Source organism: Symphalangus syndactylus, chromosome 17, assembly GCF_028878055.3.
Source record: "Symphalangus syndactylus isolate Jambi chromosome 17, NHGRI_mSymSyn1-v2.1_pri, whole genome shotgun sequence".
NCBI lineage: Eukaryota > Metazoa > Chordata > Mammalia > Primates > Hylobatidae > Symphalangus > Symphalangus syndactylus.
In genome coordinates, this window is record NC_072439.2 from 51928660 (window position 1) to 51944361 (window position 15702).

General features: G+C 40.3%; 1 long non-coding RNA gene across 1 annotated transcript in view; it reads left to right on the forward strand.

Annotated features, from left to right (window-relative positions):
* The window catches only part of LOC129465883 (uncharacterized), a 54711-nt gene that overhangs the window by 20093 nt on the left and 18916 nt on the right, over window positions 1–15702 (forward strand). Inside the window, exon 2 of the long non-coding RNA XR_008652043.1 lies at window positions 8162–8254. This is a non-coding gene — a long non-coding RNA (uncharacterized lncRNA). The remainder of the gene's footprint in view (window positions 1–8161; window positions 8255–15702) is intronic.

Genomic DNA, 15702 nt, shown 5'->3' on the forward strand with positions numbered 1-15702 from the left:
TCCATGATAGGATTAGTGCCCTTATAAAAATGGGAAGAAACCAGAGCACGTTCCCCACCTCCACCATATGAGGACAACCATCTGCAAACAGGGAAGAGGGCCCTCACCAGGAACTGAATCTGTCTGCACCTTGATCTTAGACTTCCAACCACCAGAACTGTGAGAAATAAATATCTGTTGTATGAATTACCCATTCTATGGTATTTTGTTATAGTAGCCTGAGCAGATTGAGACAGACCACCAAGCTGTTATTATACAATTAAGCTTTTACTCAGGAATTCTAGGAAGAGGCGTTTTAGCTCAGATCCAGGAATTTATTTCAGGTGCTTCTCTGCTACTTTGCTTCCTGCAGGATGGGGCTGAGTCACAGAGCCCGCTTGGCCCAATGGTGATGGAGAATAGATTCAAGACCAGGAGGCACACTTCCATGGGAAACTGAGTAAACTGAAGCTTGGTAACTTTGAGATCATCGGTGGGCCAGCCTATGTGGGTAGTGTGCTCCTAAGTGAAACAGCAGTTATGAGCTAGACTTGCAGCAATTTGAATCTGGACAGGAGTGTTGAATGAGGGGGAGGGATGAGCCATTGGTACTAAGAAGACCCCTCTCACCTCATTCCCAGAGAGATGGTACATATCAAGATCTATGCTACCTATAAGGAGATTTTTATTGAAGTGGCTCAGCATGTCCCTCTCAGATTTTCAGAGTCCCAGTCCCAACTGGGTTTAACTCCAACTCAGTTTTTTTTAGGTTGAGTACATATTTAGTGGCATAAATGCAGCACAACTTACTCAACTCTTTCTCATTGAAAGACATTCACTTTGTTACTAAATTTTTTCCCAAAGAACAATGCTATCATAATATCTCAATGCACATATGTTCTTAAGTATGGATAATTTTACTTCTAGGGAATAGATTCCAAGAAGTGGGGTTTTTAGGAGAAAGAATATTTTTAATTTGTAAGGTATTTTCAGGTTTGCTTTCTAAATAGGTTCTAGCAAATCACTCTCCATGGCTACTGTAGGGGCATATTTGCCTTTCTTCTTGCAGCATCTTTCCAAGTTTAGGGCATTCTTCTCAAGGAGATGCCAGAGACTCACGTTATCAACATCCCTTGCAGCTTGAGTGTGGACATGTGACCTAGGTCCTGCTATTCATACACCCCAAAACTTCACTGTAATGAGGCAAAGACACAGGCCTGAACAGAATCCAACCTGGTGAGCGGACTGGAGATACTTCCAGCTTTCAGACACAGCAGTGGCAGTCATCCCTTGTTCTGGAAACTCTGCTGCTCTGAGACAGGGATATCTTGTCAACATTGTCAACACCTCAGTAGTAAGAATTGATTGAACTTCTTTTATATGCATTCGCTTCTGTCTATCCCATTGCCTCTACCTGAGTTGTGGGCCACCATGACCTCTTGCTGAGACAGCAGTAACAAACTTCCAACTGGTCTCAAAGTCTCTAGAATCCATTCTCCACCTTGCAGCCTAAATGGTTTTCTAAAACTCAAATCTGATCATGCCAGCCCCTTGCTTTTAAAACCTTTCATTTTTTTCCCTTTGCCTCCATCCTCCTTAGGCTGACCCTCAAAACCCCCCAACAGGTGACCTTTGCTTTCCTCCCTGGGCACATCTCTTTCCTCCCTTCACATTCTACTGTCTGGTCATACTGCATATTTTTTCAGTTCCTGGATTGTTCCATGCTCTTTCTCACGTGTGCTTTTGCAAACACTGTCGTAGCCTCTACTTTTTCTCCTTCTCCTTTGCTTGCCTAAATTCTTTTTCCTGATTGTCAGCTAAGAGGTTACTTCTCTGACTATACAATACTAAATTAGGTTTCTTTGCTAGGTTACCAGAGTGCTCCACAGTACCCCATAGTTCTACTTATTTTTGTTTTCCACTAAGCTACTTGAAGGCAGGGATGATGCCTATTTTCTTCCTTGTTGCACATTCCATGTCTAGAGTACTGCCTCATGTGTAGAAGGTAATACATAAAAATTTGATGAATTAATAAATAGATAAAACAGATACTATTGTCACCAATTTACTCAGGGAAATTGAGGTTTTGTTAGTCCTGGATCTGGAACTAGAACACAGAACCTCTGGTTCCTGATATATTTTCAACTATTCCTCATTGCCACCTTCAGATATAGTTCAACACTCTCATAGGCTTAATAAACACTATTATGATGTGCAACCACTCTGCAAGGCAGGTGTCTTAAGCTTTGCTGTTTGCTGTGTCGGGCTGCCAGTGTGTTGGAAGATATTTAACATCATTCCTGACCTCTATCCAGTAGATGCTAATGGTACCTTCCTCACTCCAGTTGTCTTCAGACGTTGCAAAATGTCCCCTGAGGGGCAAAATAGCCTCCCAATAAGAATGAGTACTCTAAGGATACCAGGCACCACTTAGTACATCTCTATAACTTTGGGTTGAGAATATAAGTCTCAGCATAGACATATTCCAGGTGGAAAGATGAAATACAAGGTCATATCTAAATATTGACCTTGAGTCTTGTAAATACAGGTCTTAACCTCACTGATCCTCAGTTTTCTGATTTGCAAAACAGAGATAATAACACCCAAAATTGTGCAGAGGATTAGAGAGAATGTATATAAAGTACTCAATAAGTTTGTTGATGAAAAAAAGTCAAATTCTGTAAAATATTTAAAGACATTTATTCTGAGCCAAATATGGGTGACCATGGCCCAGGGCACATGTTTTGGGATGGTGCCCTGGGCCATGGTCACTCATAATTGGCTCAGAATAAATGTCTTTAAATATTTTACAGAGTTTTGCTTTTTTGGTCAACATTAATAGGCAGACATAACCAAAAATAAAAATCTAAGGCTCCCAACAGACTGAATGGACCTCCTTCTTGGCCAAGGGAGTCCCAAAGAAACCTGAAAAGCTAGTTCAGGCGATGAGGGGAAGAATGGTATGTTATAATCCCCTCCCTTTAGATTTAGTCACATCTGACTGGCATTAATATTAAAATGGAGGTCATAAGACTGACAACACAGACTCTCTGTGGCAATACAAAACCAAATTCCCACCTGATCAGGTATAGCATCACATGGCACATAGCAGACCCTGAAGGAAATCAAAGTATTTTACCCCCAAATCTATTTCATTCACATATTTTGAAATGGTCATCAAAGCTGTCTCTTGAGAGAGAAATTTGCATTCTGTAGAGAATCTCCTTCCCTTTCTAGGTCTTTTCCTGATCCGGGAGAGATTTGCCTGAGAGTCTGATACTTTTAAGGTTTGAAAAGAGACGTTTACCATCTACTCTCTCTGAAGCCTGCTATTCAAAGGCTTCATCTACGTAGCAAGAACATTGGCTTCCACAACCCCCTTTCCCTCTTATCTTAAGTATTTCTTTCTGCTGACTTCAACCATTTAGGCAAAGCTGAACTCTTTCGACTAATTGCCAATCAGAAAATCTTTGAATCCACGAATGACCTGTAAGCAACACCTTCCTTCTCCACCTTTGAGATGTCCCACTTTTCCAGGCTGAATCAGTGTATACCTTATAGGTATTGATTTATTGACTTATGTCTTCACCTGTAACTTCTGTCTCCCTAAAATGTATAAAACCAAACTGTAACCCAACCACCTTGGAAACATGGTCTCAAGACCTCTTGGGACTATGCCCGCCCCGGGTCATGGTCACTCAGATTTGGTTCAGAATAAGCCTCTTTAAATATTTTAGAGTTTGGGTTTTTGTTTGTTTGTTTGTTTGTTTTTTGTCAACAAGTTACATTATCTAAACAACTGCTTTCTTCTGGCCAATAACTAGTGGGTTAACTCACCAAAGCATGCATAAAGAGAAACACAACTGAAGAGAGGGACTGGATATTGGATATTCAGGGTGAAATGGTATGGGTTGTATGACAGAAGGCTTTGGCATTCTAGGAGGCATAGAAAAAAAAGCCCCATATTCAGTAATAAAAACAAGTATTACTATTTGAACTGACAAGCTTTTGGGCAAGCAATCTCTGATTTATTCTCTCCTAATTTCATGGTTTTACGAAGAAAAGGGCACAGTCATGCTTAAGGATCAGTTTCTATTTTTTAAGTAGGATTACACACTCAAAGTTGGGGATGGGGGATATTTCAAGATCTATCAAAAATGGGAGCAGGTGAATTGGCAATTGCTCACTCTCCCTCTCCATTATGAATTGTAATGCAATTTTCATTTAGTGATTGACATACTGTATTTGGGCTCAAGATTACTTCGATTTTCTTCCTTCCTTTCCTTCTTTCCCTTCCTTCTTTCCCTTCCTCCCTCCCTTCTTTCTTTCTTTCTTTCTTTCTTTCTTTCTTTCTTTCTTTCTTTCTTCCTTCCTTCCTTCCTTCCTTCCTTCCTTCCTTCCTTCCTTCTTTCCTTTCTTTCTTTCTTTCTTTCTTTCTTTCTTTCTTTCTTTCTTTCTTTCTTTCTTTCTTTCTTTCTTTCTTTCTTTCTTTCTTTCTTTCTTTCTTTTTGACGGAGTCTCACTCTGTCACCCAGGCTGGAGTGCAGTTCTGTCACCCAGGCTGCAGTGGAGTTCAAGACCAGCCTGGCCAACATGGCAAAACCCCGTCTCTACTAAAAAACTACAAAAAATTAGTGCAGCATGGTGGTGGGCGCCTGTAATCCCAGCGACTTGGGAGGCTGAGGCAGGAGAATTGCTTGAACCTGGGAGGCGGAGGTTGCAGTGAGCCTAGATTGTGACACTGCACTCCAGTCTGGGCAACAGAGAGAGACTCCATCTCAAAACACACACACACACACACACACACACACAAAACACAACAACAACAAACAACAACAACAACAAACCAAAACCAAAATTTTCCTAAACTCTTTCATTTCTTTGAAAATTCTCCTTTTTTCACTTTAGGCTTCTCTCTCATAGGAAGATACAGTCTCATAACAAAATTGCTATAAGCTTTTTTTTTTATTTTTTTTATTTTTAGGTAAATCCAAGCCAACTTTATTCATATATTTGTGAAGCCTATTCTTTTTTTAATTTTTATTATTATACTTTAGGTTTTAGGGTACATGTGCACAATGTGCAGGTTTGTTACATATGTATCCATGTGCCGTGTTGGTTTGCTGCACCCATTAACTTGTCATTTAGCATTAGGTATATCTCCTAATGCTGTCCCTCCCCCCTCCCCCCACCCCACAACAGTCCCCGGAGTGTGATGTTCCCCTTCCTGTGTCCATGAGTTCTCATTGTTCAATTCCCACCTATGAGTGAGAACATGCGGTGTTTGGTTTTTTGTCCTTGCTATAAGCTTTAATAACACTTTTCAGGAACTAGAAGAAGAGCTAAAAGATTTGAGTTTTAGGTTTCATTTAATTTTCTATTAATTTCTGTGAACTACGTATTAAACGCAGACTGCTACTGCTTAACTGAGTGTTTGTGTTCCTCCAAAATTCCTGTGTGGAAATCCTAACTTCCAAGGTGATGGTATTAGGAGGTAGGCCCTTTGGGAGATGATTAGGTCACAAAGGTGGGGCCCTCATGGATGGGATTAGTGCCCTTATGAAAGAGTCTGGAGTGATCCTCACCCCTTCAGCCATGAGAGGTTACAGGGAGAAGATAGCTGCCTGTGAGGAAGCAGCTCTCATCAGACACCAAAACTGCCTGTGCCTTGACTTTACACTCCCCGGCGTCCAGAGCTATAAGAAATAAATTTCTGTTGTTTATAAGACACCTGGTTTATGGTATATTGTTTTAAAAGCCCAAATGAGCTAATATATTGCAGGGCACCACAGGGAGGGAGTCTGGTGCGTCTACTCCATTTCCTTCCTTCTCCATACGCAGGGGAACTGAGGCCTAGAGAAATTAAGTGGCTTGCTCAGGGGCACATGTTCTTTTTTTTTTTTTCTTTTAATTATACTTTAAGTTCTAGGGTACATGTGCACAATGTGCAGGTTTGTTAGCTAGGTATACATGTGCTATGTTGGTTTGCTGTACCTATTAACTCATCATTTACATTAGGTATTTCTCCTAATGCTATCCCTCCCCCTCCCCCCACCCCACGACAGGCCCCAGTGTGTGATGTTCCCCACCCTGTGTCCAAGTGTTCCTATTGTACAATTCCACCTATGAGTGAGAACATGCAGTGTTTGGTTTTCTGTCCTTGTGATAGTTTGCTCAGAATGATGGTTTCCAGCTTCATCCATGACCCTGCAAAGGACATGAACTCATCCTTTTTTATGGCTTGCATAGTATTCTGTGGTGTATATGTGCCACATTTTCTTAATCCAGTCTATCATTGATGAACATTTGGGTTGGTTTCAAGTCTTTGCTACTGTGAATAGTGCCGCAATAAACATACATCTGCGTGTGTCCATATAGCAGCATGATTTATAGTCCTTTGGGTATATACCCAGTAATGGGATGGCTGGGTCAACTGGTATTTCTAGTTCTAGATCCTTGAGGAATTGCCACACTGTTTTCCACAATGGTTGAACTAGTTTACACTCCCACCAACAGTGTAAAAGGATTCCTATTTCTCCACATCCTCTCCAGCATGTGTTGTTTCCTGACTTTTTAATGATCGCTATTCTAACTGGTGTGAGATGGTATCACATTGTGGTTTTGATTTGCATTTCTCTGATGACCAGTGATGATGAGCATTTTTTCTTTTTTTTTTTTTTTGTGGTTTCAATTTTCCACTAACTCTTTTTTTTTTATATATATATATATATATTTTTTATTATACTTTAGGTTTTAGGGTACATGTGATGAGCATTTTTTCATGTGTCTGTTGGCTGCATAAATGTCTTCTTTTGAGATATTGCCCACATTATCCTTTGCCAACTTTTTGATGGAGTTGTTTGTTTTTTTTCTTATAAATTTGTTTAAGTTCTTTGTAGATTCTAGATAATAGCCCATTGTCAGATGGGTAGATTGCAAAAATTTTCTCCCATTCTGTAGGTTGCCTGTTCACTCTGATGGTCGTTTCTTTTGCTGCAGGCACATGTTATTTAGTAATAAAATTGCCGTTAAAGAAATACATCTCAAAATGAAAGTGGCAATGGCAGTTTGTGTCCCAAAAGGTCACATGATTTCTCCTATTTAAAAATAAAAATAATGCTGGGAGGGAGAAGGGACTGGGTCAATCACTATATAAATACAGAATTTTAACTTATTTATTCAATTTATATAAAAGACAATGCTCTCATTTGGTTATTGTGACCTCTAAACAAATTTCCCTTCTAATAGGCACTTACAAGACAGTTTCTCCTTGGGACTTGGCCCCTAAATCTCAATGGTTTGCAACAGCAAAGTTGTATAATTGTGCCATTGTCCATCAGGTGCCAGCAGGAGCTTTGCTCCACTGTTTTATGTCTTCTCTCTGGGACTCAGGCTGAAGAAGCTGCTCTCTAGACCATGGCAGGTTGTCACGGCAGTGGGAAAAGAGAATATGGCCATGTACACACTGGCTTTTAAACCAGCCTGAAAGTGACACACATCACTTCCATGTACACCTCTCTGTCAGAGCAAGTCCTATGACCACTCCTAACCTCCTGTAGGCAGAGAGGTGCAATCCTACCATGTGTATGGAGTATTTTGGAACAGCCCTAATGACAATCTCAAGAAGGAACTGAAACTGTCCCCCGCGGAGTCCCATATTTCCTCATGAGCTCTATCATTATTCACTGTGAGCTACACTTTTTAAAAGACATGATGGAACAAAGATTATCTCTGCAGAAAGTAAAGCAGAGACATAAAAGGCAGCATTGGCAGGTGTAAATAAAGCTCTTTCAACTATAATTGAAAGGATTTTTATGAAAGGCACAAAGTGGTTTCATCTGCCTTTCTGCAAATAGCATAGTGGATTGAATGATCAATATTCCTTTAAAGTGCCCAGGAACTGTTTCAGTTTTGACCAAAGGCAACTAAATAAATGAATTGTCCTTCTGGGCTTTTATATTGAACCCTTTAAATGAAGGCAGCTTACATGGCTGCAAACAATACATGTCCCGTGTGGTCACTGTAAGCATTAAATATCAATCAGAAGAGAGTGCTTTTAAATAGGAAGGAAAAAAATCCATTTGTTGGGGCTATAATCTCTAATGTTAAATTTTAAAAAAAGAGTTTGACAGGTAATAATTTGTTTTGCATGACTTTCTCCCTTTATTTTCTCTGCACACAGATCTAACCATAAAATCATCAATAGTGACAAATTAAAAGGGGAACATGTCAGGCCTCACTCTTTCTGTACTGGCTTTCAAGAGTATTGTCTTTGGTAAGTAGCAAAGAAAAAAAAATCAAATTAAGACATACATTTAAATGGACACTGGTGAAAAAGCAAGCCTGGAATAAAAGTAGCAGTCTATTGAAACATATACACAACTTGACTAGTTAGCAAGCACCAATGCTTGTTCTCACACTTGAAATGATGCCAGTCTCAGATGCTTGCTTTATCATTTGAAATAAGGTTATACAATACATCCTTCTCCCTCTGTAGTATAAATATTGTTGATACAGTATAGTCATATTATTTGTTAGCTCAAAAGCCAAGTGTTTGGCCATCATGGCATAGGATCTTACATGAAATTATTACAGTTGCATTAAGGAATACCAATGACTTAAATTATGAATTATCTTTCTATTTACACTTTAATTCTTTAAGCAAAATTTCTAGGTGAAGCTTTTTTTCAGTATGGAATATAAAAGTAAAATTCAGACATGATTCTGGAATATTAAAGTTTCTATGTTAATGGCTTATAATAATGATATAAATTTTGAGGATCATACCAAGGATGTGGGCTCCTGCAATAGGGTCCAGATAGGACAAGCAGTCAGGAGCAGATGGTGGTTTAGTGAGGGTAGGCAAAGGTTGTACCAGGGGATGGTGTGAGGAGTGGTGGTGGTCAGTAGGGCAAGAGGAGGAGAAAAAATGTGAGTCAAGGTCTTGGGGGCTGGAGCAGAGGTAGTCCAGATACACGAATTCACTCCAGGAGAAAAATTACTCTGACACCCTCTAAAGGACGTTTATTCTTCCAAACTAAGATTTATTTGCTTGTTATGATCTCCAGTAGGACTTCTCTGTTAGAGTAACCACATCGATTTACGGCACATTTCGTCCTCCTTGAACTGGATGTCAACCTCATTCCCCTAAGAGCTGTCTAGTTAGAGACGAAGTCTTGTCTTCTGGCCTGACTTGGGCTTCCAATGGAGATCTCTATGCCTACATTCATTACCTCAGTGTCTGGGCTTGGCACATATCGGTGCTTGATAAGCATTCATTGAATTAAAAATGTGAGCAGGATGGGAAAATACGGCAAATGATGGTCACATATTCTATTCTATTCATCTACGACAAATTGTTCATTTTTTGTCCAGCATCAGAGCCATTTTAGGAACCTGCTTAGCAAATCAGGTGCCTTTCAGAATTGCAGAAGTTTCATTCTATCCTTGCCGGGATTACTTCCATGTTGTGAGCCTTCCTTGGCATTTCACCCTTCGCTCTTACATAGAAACTCAAAGTACCTTTGTTAACATTCATTTATGATACAAGGTAGTTGGATTAAAAATGTCAACATTCCCATGACACAGAAGGAAGACCAAAGCTACTAGTAAAATTTCACGTGGAGGAAATATGGAAGTAGATTAGCAACCCTGTTAGTACTGTGGTATTGTTGCATTGATCGTACCATTGAATAGTGAAGAGCGAGGTACCTTATTTTGTAAATGCCATAAGCAACTTAAAATCACCCGTGTACAAATATATGACCTTTCACATGAATTTGATGGTGATTATATGCTGAAACCATAATAACTCTAGATCTCAGTGACCATACTCATCTTCAAACACTTAGCTAAATCTGGAACAGATGAATATCTGAAGTTTGAAGCTGTACACCCCAGGTTAATATTTTTATATCAACAAGAATATGAGAAAATGTACATTAACTTTTAAAAATAGCTTTTAAATACTCTAAGCTTTAGTGCACACTTTTTTTTCCAAATCCCGCATAAGAGATATAATAATCTAACATTAACATCTTGCATTTTTAACTGTCCTTGTAAATTTATTATAAGAACACTACTTGGAAAACAGTATTTTCAAAATGTATCGTATTTACTAAAATAATGCCTTTGCCCCTTTGGTCTCTGAACAGCAGTGCACATCTTTGTATTCTTCTTAACTGGACTGATAGTAGATACATAAGACAAGTTATAATTTTTGAGATTGTAACCAAACGCAAGCTTGGCTGATCACTGCTTATAAAGCCAAATGAACAAGGATGAGATGCAGTAAAAGGAAAGTGACTTTATTCCAAAAGCCAGCGGTTGGGGAAATGGCCAAGCTCATTCCTTAAGAGAAACATTTCAAACTTGAGTCTGGGGAGAGGGGCTTAAAAGAGGAACTTAGAGAGGGAGGCATGTGGGCATGGTGCTGGGTGTAAGGTCTGTGTGCCTTGTTCTGGTGGCCGTCTTGAGTCATGGTCCACCTGGAGTGTGTGCTGGTGTCATCTCAGCAGTGGCTGGGCTGTAGACTAATTACCTTGAGATCATCTCTGGAATTTCACAGCTAGCTCTCCATGCCTGGTTTGTCACAAGATTACCCCTGAAACTTCGTAACAAGCATGTAGTTAGATAAATGTGCATGCTGTAAGAGTATATGGTGGGAGAGGGAGAGATGTGAAGTGTTGAAGTATACTTTAAGGCTATATTTTAAGACGAAGAAGGAAAAAAAGAGGTTTCAGCAATTTACTTCAAGGATACATCTTGAGACTAGGGAGAAAAGAGAAAAAGGGGAAAAAAAGTTTGAAAAATGTGTTTTGAAGCTAAACTGCTCAGTTACACGATGGAGACACAGCCCAGCAATGGGGCCAAACTAAATTCCTGTTGATTTCCATTTCAGAATGATTTCTCAGAGGTCTCAACAGTGGTTCTCACTTTGGCTATACGTTAGAATAGCCTGTGAAGCTTTTAAAAAATGCTAACACACAGACCCCACGGGAAACCATCTATAGTCTTTGGAGGGTGGGACCCAGACATTTGCTTTGTTAAAACTCCCATGTGGTTCTAATCCAGTCTAGGATGAGAACCCACCAGACTACAACCCACAGGAACTGAGTAGCAGGTGATGTCTCTTAAACAACTAACCTTCTTTATTTAGGAGTTCCAAATATCTGTTAGCCAGGAAGTAACAGCATAGTGATGTTTCTCAAACTTCTCATTTTCCTATGACCTTCATAATTTTTGCCACATTTATGTATTGTGTTCTATTCTTTAACATTTTTCTCTAAATTAACTTATATTGTAAAACTGAAATACAAGTAATAAAAAATTTCTTTTTACAACTGTGAATAGGAAATTAGTATCATTTGCCATTAAGAGAAAGCAACTGAAAAAACAACAAAAAACCCAAACGCCCCTCCCATTATTAAAATCCAGTTGAATTGCCCACTGTTTCTTGCCCAAAGGCATCCAACAAGAGGCCCGCTCTCTTTTTGTTGACAAGGCAATGGAGAGATTCTTGTTTTTAACCACCCAGCACTCATCCCCCTTGCCAAGGGCCCAAGCCTAAGGCTTCAGGCTACTGTTGGTCATTGAAACTGTCCAGGAAAGGCCATGTGAATTGATTTGTGCTGATGAAACACGAGGAGGAAGTTTTCTGGGACCTTTTGGGAAGAGAAGGTTTTTTTGTCTTTTGAGAATAGAATGCATCTTTTCCTCCGGATGTTAACTGGGGCCAATGTTGAGTGTGAATGCAAGGCCTGGAGCTGCCACAGCCAATTGGAAAAGTTACTTCTAGCCCAAGAGTGAGGCCAATATTTTGAAGGCTCCAGAGCCAGCTGAGATGACCAGCCTGAGCACCCCCTCTACCCTCTAGGCTATTTCATTTATTTAGGGCATTTTTAGTTGGGTTTTCTGTTGTTAGCAACCAATCACATCCTAATACAGGGAGAGCAGCAAGCATTCAAAGACGTAATAGCACCTAACAGAGACTTTCTCTTTGACATACTTAGGAGGATGGAAAGAGAACTGGAAAGGAAGCAATATCCTTATTGATTCAAGATCATTTAATGCCATGCATTTCTATCAAATGAAATCATTTTGTGGGCATACCTCTCCTACTTAGGAAATATTTGTCTTAGGTTGGGAGAGATGATGGCTTCACAGAAACAATGCTGCAGTAGGCTATGAGGGACTTATGTTTGCTTCTTGGTAACTTTCCTTAACAAGAAACTCCAAAGACATCTTTGAAAGTGAGGGCTGGGGATGGGGGGAATAAATTATTCAAACAGTGTCTGTGCCTCTGGCATTAAGCACGAAGCTGTCTGAGCATATCTCATATCCTTTGGAACTCAAACTATGGCCAATGAACTAGTGTCCATGGCGTCACCTTGGAGCTTATTGAAATGTAGAGTCTCAGGCCCCTGACCTAGACCTACAGAATCAGAATCTGCTTATTAACAAGATGCCCCTTTAATTTGTATGCACATTAAATTTTGAGAGGCACTGTTCTAGGATGCATGTCACCAGCTGAGTGCTACTTAGACCATAAACAGCTGTTGTGTGCAGAGCCTGGCCTCAGAGGGACCTGCTTCAACCCATGAATACCAGCTGTGTGCTCCCAGCCCGAGACTGTCTGCTTTGTTTCCCTTCAGTTTCCTCTACAACTGATAGGTCATCTGCACAAAAGAACCAGTTTCCAAGAATTCCTTGGGGTTTACTTAATACTAGTATATCTCAGTCCATCGCGAACATCCTCATCTTGTAGTTGTAGAAGTCATAGACACTGGGCCAGACGAAAATCTTTGGGCTTCTTTTCTTTGTTATTAAATTTTCTATATCCTATATTCTATATGTATAAATTCATTCATTAACTCAAACACAGATTAAACTCCTTTGTGTCCCATGTAAACCACATCTTTTCAGATATTTTATCAAAGTTATTATGATGATTAGCAATTCCCTGAGAAATTTTATATTCAGTACTTTCTGGGCTGCCCCGAAGAAATGTTCAATCAGGAGTTCTCCTGACTCTACGAAGCTTTAGAAATTCATTTTTTCTTAATATTACAGTTAATAATCATGTAACTTACATACCACTAGCCAGCTAATGGTTAGGTGAATGCAAGCAAAATGAATACATAAATAAAGACAAAATCAGGGCTCCTTCCCGCTAGCTGGGTTCTCTGTGCTTCACTTTGTACTTGCTCTTCAGGAACGATCTACATAGGACCTCAGGGACTTTGAACCTAATGTTCTACATCTGTAGAATGGAGATGGTGGTTCCAAAGGCTCTGAATATGAGGGAAAGTCCCCAGCACTTGCCCAGCATGCAGAGATGCTCAGTGAGGTGAGTGCCCGGCAGTGATGGAAGCAGGGGTTTACGGCATATAAAGGCGAGATGAGGTCAAATCCACTTTCTCACCAAAGGGAAACATATCCTTGACTAATGACAGCAAAGGGAGAATTGGAGGGAAGTAACCAAGGTTTAAATGTGGATAGTTTCTGGGAAGGGGCATAGGGCCCACTGCTCTGGGGAAAAGGGGCTTTGTGTCACTTGAGCCCTTGGGTTGGAGTTAGGAGTGCAAGAAGTTTATGGGGTGAGATAAGTGTCAGGGGAGGGCACCTGTGATAGATAAAAGGGGAAGGTTGAGCAGAGAGAGCCTACAACTGCAATCCAAATCTGACTGTCTCTGCCCACTCCTGAGCCAAGAAAGCCTCTTAGAGGAGTTCTGTGTTGGGCAGAAATAGCAACACCTGAGGATCCCCGCTGTGCTCAATTGTTGGCTGGGCCCTGCCTGGGAAGAGTGTGGCCTCAGCTCAAAAGCTGAGGGAGAAACTGAAGAGACACATAGCTGGGGCCTGTCAGCTAATGACATTCTTGCATCTGAATAGCAAGTCACTTTCTTAAAGGGAGAGGCAAGCTATACACCTCCATGGCTCGCACTTATCTGAGGGAATGAAAATCCTTCAGATAACTTTACAAGGATCCTACAGCAGAAGATACCATTCCCTGGCTTCCCAGGAGAAGCCTGGAGGGGAGCAAGCATTGTGGAAAATCCGTGCACCTGAATGTCAGAGTAGCGATAGCTGTGGAGATACTGAAGCAGATGAACCCGTGTCTAGCTTCACAGCATCCTACACTCCCTGGTTGGGTCAAGGGAAACAGCTGAGAGCTTCTGTGCTCCCAAGAGGGGGACAGCAGTGCAGCTAAGGTCAGCAGGCTAGAGAAGCCTTTGGGATGGGCCAGGAGAAGGTAGACCGTGTAGACTGGATTGCCCATGACTGGCAGAAATGGATGAAACAGGAATGGAGTGATGCCCAAGAACTGGTGGAACCGGGTACACCTCAGGGGGGTTAGCAAGGCCAGCAGGTAACTTTGGACCAGATTTGTACCCAGCTGAGGGCTTCACCTGGGAAATCTACAGGGAGGAGCAAGAATCCTAAATTGATGGAGTAATTACCAAGAACAAACAGAATTTTAAACCAGAGGGACTAATTTATCTTGAACTGATGAGATTAAGTTTTCTGCTAATGAGGAGAAACAGGGAAGTAGGAGCTAGTTACATTCAGTTACAGAAAGGAAAGAAATTTACAAACTGCATTTCCCAGTTATGTAGCCTATTAAATTTCATCTCTGTTACACAGAAAATGATATCTTTTGATATAATCATTTCATTATTTGGGATCTAGTTTTATAAGTGGAAAAAAACTTTGCAAAAAGATTTTTTTATTTCCATATTATTTATAATTGTGAAATGAAATAAACGCCCAGCAAGAGGGGAAGTGTTAGATAAGTTATAGTACATCCACTTAATGACATATTAGACTGCTAACAATAATATTGTCATTAAAATGCAATAGTATATAAGCATTTTTTAAATTAAATTAGGGGAACAAGCAGAAAGAAATATTGTACACCGTTTCTCAAACCTTTTGCCCACAACCCAGGGTAAATGGTTGTTTTTGCATCTTGATCCAGGACACCCGTACATATTTTATTACTGAAACAAAGGTTGCATGAGACAATGCTTGCCTACCCTGGGGACAGTACATTTTAGCATTTTATATGCTCTTCCAATTTGTCTTTTTCCATGCTAGTTAGACCCACCACATAGGTTTCATGACCACAGATGGACCATGACCCCTCATGGATTGAGCATGATCCCAATGACGGAAAAGAACAATGACAAAAGAGTAACATCTAGAAAACGTGCTTGGAGAGAACGTGCCAAAATATCAACAGGACTGGAACTCTAGGGGATGCATTCACATTTTTCCATTTGTCTCTCAGAAACATATACGACTTTGTATAATGGAAATACTATTACCATGCTAATTTTTAAATTGTTTCTAAGGCTTCTCTTTTCCAGGCTAAGTAATCCCAGGTCCTTGTTATCTGGTAAATTCACATCTACCCCTGATAAACTTCTGAGATTAGAGGCAGCAGCCGGAGCTGCAGGCAACCTGTGCTCCTGAGCTACACAGTGCAGCTTTAGCACCTCCTGACTCACTGCCCCCCACGTGGCCACTGCTGAATTATGTGCATTTTAATGAGGAGATTGATGTCACTTTCCCTTCTTCCTCCCTCTCCAACACAATTATATTGAGTGCCTGTTATGTTCCAGACACTATTCTAAAAGCTAGGTGTAAAATGAGATTTTAAAAAACGTGTTTCAGTTTTTTTCTACGACGAGTATGTATTTATTTCACAATCAGACAATA